General features: G+C 38.3%; 1 long non-coding RNA gene across 1 annotated transcript; it reads right to left on the bottom strand.

The window, feature by feature from the left end:
* Positions 1–431: 431 nt before the first annotated feature.
* Positions 432–4258, bottom strand: LOC104912562. The gene is made up of 3 exons (XR_794742.3): positions 4062–4258; positions 1570–1654; positions 432–1213 (listed from the first exon to the last, which is right to left on the bottom strand). It is a non-coding gene; the product is annotated as an uncharacterized LOC104912562 (long non-coding RNA).
* Positions 4259–9507: the final 5249 nt, after the last annotated feature.

Below are 9507 nucleotides of genomic sequence, written 5' to 3'. Positions count from 1 at the left end.
CAAGTGGAAGGTGCAGCTGCAGCCATACAAAGTCTGGAAGCCACCAACACACAGGGAGGCGCTGTGCATGGTTCAGAGCTCCCACAGAGCAGTCTGGCAAGGACAGTAGCTCCTGGACACAAGGTGGATCACGCAGCTGAAGTGGGGATGCTTAACCCCACTGCAGGATGTGGGGACACTGGGCTTGCTTCCACCAGACATACTCAACCACACATACCCAGAGCAATTCCAGAGCACGCCAGGCAAGGCAGCTCTGCAGCAGGCTATCAGGTGCCCACCTGCTGCTGGCTCTTACTTTTCAGGCTGCTAGTTCAGACAAATCCTCAAACTTTCTTAAAATAATATTAAACAGATTTTTAAATTATTTTTGTTTTATTAAATACACTACAGTGGTCTCTTGTACTCCATCATCTTTTGATCACTCAGATTGACTCGCTTAAAAATGTATTTTATAGAAAAAACATCTGCAAAATTAAAGCTAAAATAAAAAGAAACAAACATATTACACACCTCTGGACAGTCTGCATGTTAGCAGAGACCTTTTATTATCTGACCTGAACACAGCCTTAAACTAGGAACACACTCGTGAAACAAGACACACTCCTTGAATATGGCACACCTTTGATACAAGTTAGACTGAAGGAGAACTAGTGCAATGATGTTCACTTGCATCTAACAACAGATCAATAAAACCTAGTTTTTATTCCTTTGTGTTGATATTTTTCCCCAAGCCCAATTTGATTTGTTCTCTCCCAACCACCACAACAAAAAAATCCAGTGATTATTCCTGTCGGATACTCTCCTTACATTGCACAAAGCAAGCTTCATTTCAAAATCAGCTGATCCATATTTACACTGAAGCATGCAAAGGAGGATACTGCAAGTATTCACAATGCAAATCTATTAAATACAGTATAACTGAACAACAAGGTGTCCCTTTAACACTGCAATTCTATAGGCTTTTTTCTGTGGTGGAAGTTTCCAGTGTATGAATTATAAAACAGCATACAATTCAGAAACAGAAACAGAGTTTTGCAAATTTTGTTGGTATTTTGATCGACTAAATCTTTCAGAGCTGTGTCTAGCGCCGAAACCAAAGCCAGCTGTTGAGTAGCCAGAAAGCTACAGTAATTGAATACATGATCATTTCCCTTTTAGCACGCTCTTTGTTTTCTTCTTCCAGAAGCTGGAGACGCCGATTAAGTTTGATTATCTAAAAATAAACAAACGACTTTTAATAGTTTAAATAAAGTTGCCAGACTTTCAAGAAGCTTGAATAGGCATCCAAAATTAATACTGTGCTTGATGAATTTTAAACACTTGATAATGTAACTTTCCATCTTCAGGCACCAGTGATCAAACCTTGCTGTCCCTGCTAAGTAGGAGCAGAAATGGAGTTTGACTCCCCAGGCCTCCAGAACAATACTGATTTGTGCAGGCAGTCTAGCAGGGATACAGACAGCATACCTCACCACACCTACTATATAGCTTCCTATTACAACAGACATCCTGCTCTCCTATTTTACCACTACAGCTTCTTAATATTTTCAACTGTTACGCTTTACATACCTGCCTTCTTAAGGAAGCAGCATCTACAACAGTCATGTCGTCTGGTGTTCCCTCAAGTGTGGTATCCATGTTGGAAAGACCGTACCTATCAGGTTCAAGACATCAATTAGCTGCCTCATCCGTACAAAGTTTAGCAAGTATTGCATTTTATAAGCATTCTAGTAGATGTATTTTTTGTGGTGATAGGCAGGAGAATTCTCAGACTTTTTGGCTTTTACTGAGTTACGTACTTTCAACAGGAAGACGACTGAATCAAGCATGAAGATGTATGAAGTGGGTGATTGGCTAAATCTGAGTTCACTGTTCTCCACATTTAAGTATTTCTGGAATTTCTGCACACAGATTTCTTAGTATCACTTGGTCTCTCAGAATACTATTTCTAGTTATTCCACTGCTTAGTGAATGCTGAAAATTGCCTGAGCTAAAACACCACAGTTGGAAGAGATGTGCAATAGATCTGAACTAACAAATGAAGATTTGGAAAGAACTGGGTATCTAACGCTCAGTATCTATTCAAATAGTCCACCTACTGATATTAATGATCTCAGTCACAATAACCTTAATATCTTAGGTAAAGGACAGAGAACCCTGTAAACAAAGAGTCAGGTGCCATCACTGCTTGGTGAATTCTGCACGCTTCAGAAAGAGGGTTATTATCAAAACACTTTAATTGTCTTGATGTAATGATTCAGATAAAGCTTTATTCTAACTCCAGGATAAGTTATTTCAATACACACATTTTCACGTAGTTGGGAGGGGGCAAAAAGTCTACATAAAATATGTTTTGATCATCCAAATGCTACCTCTTAACCAGCTTCCTTTCCAACAATCAACAGCTAAAAGAAGTTCCTGATGCTGTACGTACTGCTGAGTTTCTCTCTATCTTGAAATCTGTTTCCAATATTAATTCTCCTTGACTCCACTTGCTTTCTCATTAGGATATATCAACAAATGCTGACAATGGCTTCAAATACTGAAAAAAATACACGTCAAAGCTACCAAATGCAAAACAAAATACACCTTAAAGAACATTTAGCATTTAATGACAGTTAATGGTTAACTCTGACTAACATTTGAATTAAAGTATAGCTCCTTAAACTGGCAGAATGCACTTTAAATGCAGACATTTCTTTTACATCATGTATTCTTCCATCAGTTTTAGTGAACTTCTATAGAACGCTCTCAGCTCATACATAATCCTCTGCCCTCCTAACATGCCATTTGTCAAAGTTTCTCTGCCCCTGCTGTTCAGTAACTTGCTGCTTCTGCATGAGAGTTGCTGTTTCTAAATGAGAATTACATTGGTTTGGACTTAAGTAACAATGAGATCCTTGAGCAACTGTGCATAAAAGGTAGGAAATTGATTCAGTTTTGATCTGTGTTTTTGGAGGCTTGAAGGGCGTACAGGGAGAGGTAAACCTTCTCCAGGGAAGACAAGGATAAAAACAGTGTTTCTAAAATAATATTTGAGTAATGAATTGTTTGTCAGAGTCACAACTGTTTTTAAAAGCACAGCATGAAACAAAACAAGTTTGGCAACTCTTTTTATTAAAAAAAAAATTCTTACTAAGGCCATTAATAATTTTTTCTTTTTACTGAAAGAGACAAAATATTAATTTCACTAAAATTTATGCTGTTTGCTACTTACAGGTCTTTCAGAGTAGGCAGCATTAAATAGACTGCAGCTGTGTTTTTTATGCCCTTAGTTATTTGGGGAAAAAGAGTAAAGGACAATCTCACCCATTGCATAGTAGAGTTGACTGCCATCATCTTTTGGGAAAAGAGAAAAGGGCTCATCATTGAAATTATACGGGCATGACTCTGCAGTCACAAAAATTTAATACATGTTCACAGTATATCACTGCTATTCTGCCAATTTCTAAACAAGTCCAGGATCATTACACCAGTGGGAAAACCCTTACAGGTCCAAGGTAATCTCTTGGACTACTACAAAAAAAATCAATTCCCAAATTAGAGCTCAAGAATCACTTGTGTGAATCCAGTGTTTAATTAAGCATAAATCTTATCTTCACTTTGATGAAAAGCGTAGTGTGAAATGGGAACAAGTGATGTGGAATTTCCTTAATCCTGATCATGACCTCACATTTTAAGTTTACATCCAGGTCTGCCAAAGTGATGTCAGTCTGCCAACATAATGGCTGTAAAAACACATCCTGCTACCACTAACACTCATAGACATGTTACTGAAATCACCTGGAAAAAACAACATGATGCAAGGCCAACTTTTCCAACAATAACAATACAAAACTCAACCACTATTAAACAGGAGGTACTCAAAGCATTGCTAATGTAATTTAAAATCCTCCCCTGGCTACACAGCTTCTGCAGCACTGTTATATCTACTACACAAGTCAGTTGGATGGTAAGGAATAAGGGCTTGAAATGCTTTAAGAGGTGAAGGGGGATATGGAGGAACACTGTGATCCATTAAATTAGTGGATTGCAACTGTCAGTAACAACAAAATCTTTACCTGGTGTTGTCATGATGAGGGTTAGAGGAAGTGGTAGCAGCTGACCCACCACGTAACACTGGCCTACAGCAGTTTTGTGTAGACAGAAAACAGGAGACAGAAACAGGAAATGACAGAGATAAGAGGTAAAACACACAGAACAAAGGAACATCAAAATATTTCCACTTATATTTCTATGCAATGCCTATTTATTTTATTGAATTTAATTAACACTAAGTGTTTGCAGCTGTGTAGGTAATTTTTTTTTTAATGAAAAAGCTTCATTTGTGGAAGTTGAATGGTTGGAATATAGATTTGGGAGGAGTTATCAACCTTATAATACTATGGGATACCTCATATTTTTAAAAAGGCTCTCCAAAAAAACAAAACCTCAGGAAAAGAAATATCTACACACATACAGAACAGAATACGTCAGTTGGAAGGAACCTGCAAAGATCATCTAGTCCAACTGCCTGATCGCTTCATGGCTAACCAAAAAACCAGTGCTAACCACCATTGAGGGCACTGTCCAAAAGCCTCTTGAAGACTGACAGGCATGAGGCACTAACCACTTCCATAGGAAAGCCTGTTCCCTTGTTTGACCACCCTCATGGTAAAAGCAATTTTCCTAATGTCCAGTCTGAACCTCCCCTGGTGCAGCTCTGCACCATTCCCATGCATCCTGTCCTCAGTTCCCAGAAGGAGCTCGACACCGCCCTCTCTGCTTCCCCTCAGGAAGCTGTGGTAAGCAGTGAGGTTGCCTCTTGGACTCCTTTTCTCCAAATTAGATAAACCAAGAGCCCTCAGCCTCTGCTCAGATGAGACGCCTTTCAGGTTTATAAAAGCCTTTTAATCATCCCTCTAAGGAAAGAAGGATTTCTGGCTTTTCTTCCTTCACCTAAGCTAAATATAACTCAAATGACAAGGACTACAGACCTAAGGACCATGTACAGTTATAAAGGAGAGGCAGGAAGAAGTGACTAAAAGCTTCAAGGAGCATCCCTTTCATTACTGCTCTTTCAAGTTTGTTTCCTTTTATTTATAGGCAGAGGGCAAGAAAAGGTTGCAGCTTTCTAAGTTGTTTAAACTATATAAGCACCACTTTGTCAGGAAGAAGTTGGCATGCCCCAATTTTCTGAAGACACAAACATCAGCTGTGTGTTCTGATGACAGTGACACTATGAATTTCAGTATCTCTAACGAGGCAGTTGCACACCTGTGCTGTGTAACAAACTGAAAAAAGATTTCAAGCAGTTGAACAATTTCTTCCATTTTCCCAATGCCAGCAGTAGGTATTTGTACTGTGCACTCAACCCACGTATATACCAGCCTCTAAAGTTAGCAACAAGGAAAGAGAACGTGGGGTGAAGACCTTACAGCTCTGATGGGTGGGAGTCAGAGGTCTGGTGCTAAGGCAGCTAGGTGAACACTGTGGCCTGGCCTAAAAATGACCAAGTGCTGTGCAAAAACATCACAATAGCTGTGACTAAATTTAAAAGATTGAGGATCTAGGAAGCCTTAGCAAAAGCTTCCCAGTACACAGTACTGGGATTAGGTCCTACTCTAAACAGATCTTCTGCAATTGGAGCACTTTGCTATGTATATCATAAAACTAAAAATGGAGTCCTGCAAGTGAAAAATGAAAGGCAGACAAGTGAAAGCCAGCGTGATGCACCTTACAAAACAGAAGCTCCCAATCCCAACACCTATAATAAAATAATACTCTTCCTCAAGTTCTCAAAAATGGTATTCCTATTTCTTAATGGGAGAAATAATTCCGTTAGTCTCAAGTCTTGCTGGACAGATGCCAGAACTAAATGCTTGGAGAAAACAAAAAATTCAGCATAAAGCAATTATAGAACAGGATACAGAATTCCTCTGTGAACAAAAGTCGATTGTAATAAACAAGTATGCCAACAGCAGCTTGATGTTGTGTCATGAGACCAACAGTTCTCAAATGCTCTCTGAACTCTAGTTCTCTGTAGCAAGTCTCTCTTGTGGTAAACTTAAGGTTTTACAGGTGCTGCAGAACTAATTAATGCTATGTAACCTGTACCATCCTTACAAAAAAAAAAAAAAGCCTCAAGTCTGGAAGCAACTGAAGACTACAGCAAACAACAAAACTACAGTCCTGCAGGTGCCATCCAAACCAGGAACCTGAACTAAACTGAAGACAAGCCTTTAATCTCACTGCTAGCGTGGCGGCTTTGTTGTTTTCCTCCTTTTCTCTGCAGTTCATTTTTCTTTCTTTATTGGTGGGCCCAGGAGGATCACCACAATATTCCCCTGCCTCTCCCATCCTTTTTACTTACTGTTGTTGCTGATTTCCTGAAATTGAGCAACAAAAAAAATCACTATTTAGATAACAGTGATATGTAAATCAGTGAGATCTCCTCACCCTCAAACTCAGCAGTAAATTTTCAGGTAAATACAGCGTGTAATAGCTCAATTCTTCTCTAGTTGTAAAGGCATGACAATTTTTCAGCAATTAGTAAACAAACAAACAAACAAAAAACCAAACAGCTAGCAAAACCAAAACCTAAAACTTTTGGTCTTCTGGCTGCTTCTGGCAGTTCCAACCTAAATATTAAAACGTGATCAGAAGCAGCCATAATTTAGGTATGCTCAGCACTTAGATGTTTCACTGCAAATACAATGGCAGCCTAAAACACAAACAGAATGTAAAGTAATGGATTTTAATAACAGTGGTAAAACAGGTAATAATGCAATGATCAAATGAATCTGGTCTATCTTCTTCTGCTTAGAACAGAGCATGCAATGGAAATACCACAGTAATGATGCAATCAAATGGTCTGAGAGGAAAACAAGAGGTGTGGATAATCTAGGTACCTGGGTCCAGCTTATATCACCTGTGTGCATACACACGTGACTGAGGCCAGCAATTCTTTATTCAGTAGGGACAGCAGCTATGTTGACTTCTCACTGTACTTTGAAACTTCTCTGGAAATCTCAGAACAGCTGTAAGAATGTACACTTGGACTTTATGGACGTGAACTGGAGGCGAACTGGGTAAGAAGCTCAGCTTCTGAAGTACAGAAAGGATTTGTGCACTGAAGCATCAGTGAGTAGGCAAAACTGCTCTCCCTGCTCACCTCAGCGCTACAAGTGATTACTCCAACAAAGCAAGGCTACTTCACATCTGCAGCTCTGTTTCATTTGCTTCTGAACTATATTACCCTCATCTAAACTCATGTGTTAGGACTTGTATAGTCTTAACTTGCACCCTGTGATATTTCTATCATGAAGATTGTCATTAGCTTCCTCAAAATAAAATGTGATCTTATAAGACTTCAGGAAATTACTACATGAGTGAGGTTTGGCACTTAATGAGGACAGTGGCTTTTTAGAAAGTACTTATCTAAAAAAAGGAGATTACTATTTAGAAAAAGTATAGAAATTCATTGCTAAGTCCTTGGTCCAAGAGGTAAAGAATAGCTTAGATAAAATACAAATATTTTAAAAATTGATTGATTTTTTTTCCCTGCACTTTATTTAAAATATTACTAAAATATCCTTAAATGCAGCTTTTTTGGTTGCCTGCAGCATATGAGCCTTTAAAAGACTAGTTTTTGGTCTCATAGAAGTTGAAAAAGGGTTAGAACTGGAAAGCAAAACTGACCTATTGTCCTTGTCCAAGCTGAAGGAGATGCGAGAGTAAACAGACAGCGTAAACAGAAATCATTGTATCGTTGCCCATCTGAAGAATCTATCACACGAGCAATGCCAACCACACTAGGCATAATTCATTAGCTGCAGCAGTGTAACCAGCACCTACCATTAGCAGTTTCAGTGAATCGCAAGACAATTTTGCAAATATTTTGTAAAAAGAAAAGCAAGCCACAAAATAAGTGAAAAATATTTCCAGTGAATAGCACAAGTCAGATCTTGTTCATTTTAAAAGATCTTATAATTAGTTATTAATAATAATTATTATTAATAGTTAATAATAATATTAAAATAGTTAAGGCTTTGAGATAGAACACATTACACAGAGCAAAAGAACAGACAGCAGTTTGAAACAGTTTAAAATGAACAATATTTTACAACCATGCAAGTGAATCATCCAAATTTCACATTCCTACGCTGGCTGTAGAATAACAGTGGGTATATAAACAACCAACCACTAAGAATACACTTTTACCTTAACTGCTAAATTCATTTTGGGGGTAAGACTGCTTGACAGGCAAGTAACATGTTTCCTGTTTCTTTTCAGAAGGCTAGTAAGAGTGCCTTAAAAAAGGAACCCAAACCAGGAAGAGTAATGCAGATTTAGAAGCATTTAGAACCCTAGAATTATTTTGATGACTGAAGTTAAAAGTGTACTTATTAATATGTATACATATACATGCAAAATCCAAGGAAATGTGGGCAAGAACACGCCAAATGGAAGGCAGGGTAAATCTTTTTAGCTTCTCTGCAGACTGGGGAAAGGGCCAGAACTTCAGTCCATATTTTAGCAAGGACTTTTGGCACAATATACAGTACTGTTACTCTCAGAAGAATTCCTCTTTGTATGGGAGTTTTAATTTTGTTAGGAAAACAAAACAACACCAAAGCCTGTTACTTTATCTAATCTTTTGATACTGACAAGATTGAAAGAACAAAAAAACAAAACAACAAACAACTACTGACCAGTGGACATGCACTGACATTATAACCTCTACAATTTGGAATTTCATGGGATTAAGACTGGGTTAAGCACCCAACTGTGTTTTTATTTTTATTTTTCCCAAGTTCCCAAGGTTAAAGGCATAAAGATCAGCAAGACTGGAGTTCTGTGTGATTTAGTAATGTTAATACGGCATTGATGTACAATTCTGTCAGTAAACGTGGTGAGCTACAGGATGTACAACTGTGAAAACAGGCATTTTCAATAAGATTGGCTTGATAGTCATACTTCCTTACCAAAACAACTAGAAAGCAAATCACTTCACTTTATAAAATATTAGGAGTGCTACTGGTACTACAGAAAACCAGAGGCAGATAAGGAACTTGAAAGAACTTCTGAGCACAGGCTTGCTTAAGGACTGCAGGAGGAACAAGCAGTTCATCCCAGCACCCCCAGCAGTAAGCTTCTCTAATTCAACCTCTTTGCAAGAACTACAAAATAGCTGCAGTAATTCTAATCTGAACCTCAGTGACAAGCATACACAGTACTGAAATTAAAATTGCTTTTGCTAAGAAAATGTCATCATTTCTAGTCTTTACAAATGCTTCTGCAGTGATAAACATGCCATTCTAGTTGTGCTCAGAAGTGTCAAATCAAAACAGCACAGGGACACATCAAGTGGGCAAAACTCCATTGAAAATAATGGAACTATGCTGATCATAACAAGGCTTCTTTGGGCTCATCAGCTCTCAAAGTATCAGCTTACTCATAGAAACAAAAAAATTATAAACTGAAGGAGCAACCAACTCTCTGTATATTGCTTCCCCCCTCCCCCCC

The sequence above is a fragment of the Meleagris gallopavo genome, chromosome 11 (assembly GCF_000146605.3).
Source record: "Meleagris gallopavo isolate NT-WF06-2002-E0010 breed Aviagen turkey brand Nicholas breeding stock chromosome 11, Turkey_5.1, whole genome shotgun sequence".
Lineage (NCBI taxonomy): Eukaryota > Metazoa > Chordata > Aves > Galliformes > Phasianidae > Meleagris > Meleagris gallopavo.
Note: the sequence above shows the minus strand (reverse complement) of the source record. Positions and strands in the feature narration are given on the sequence as shown.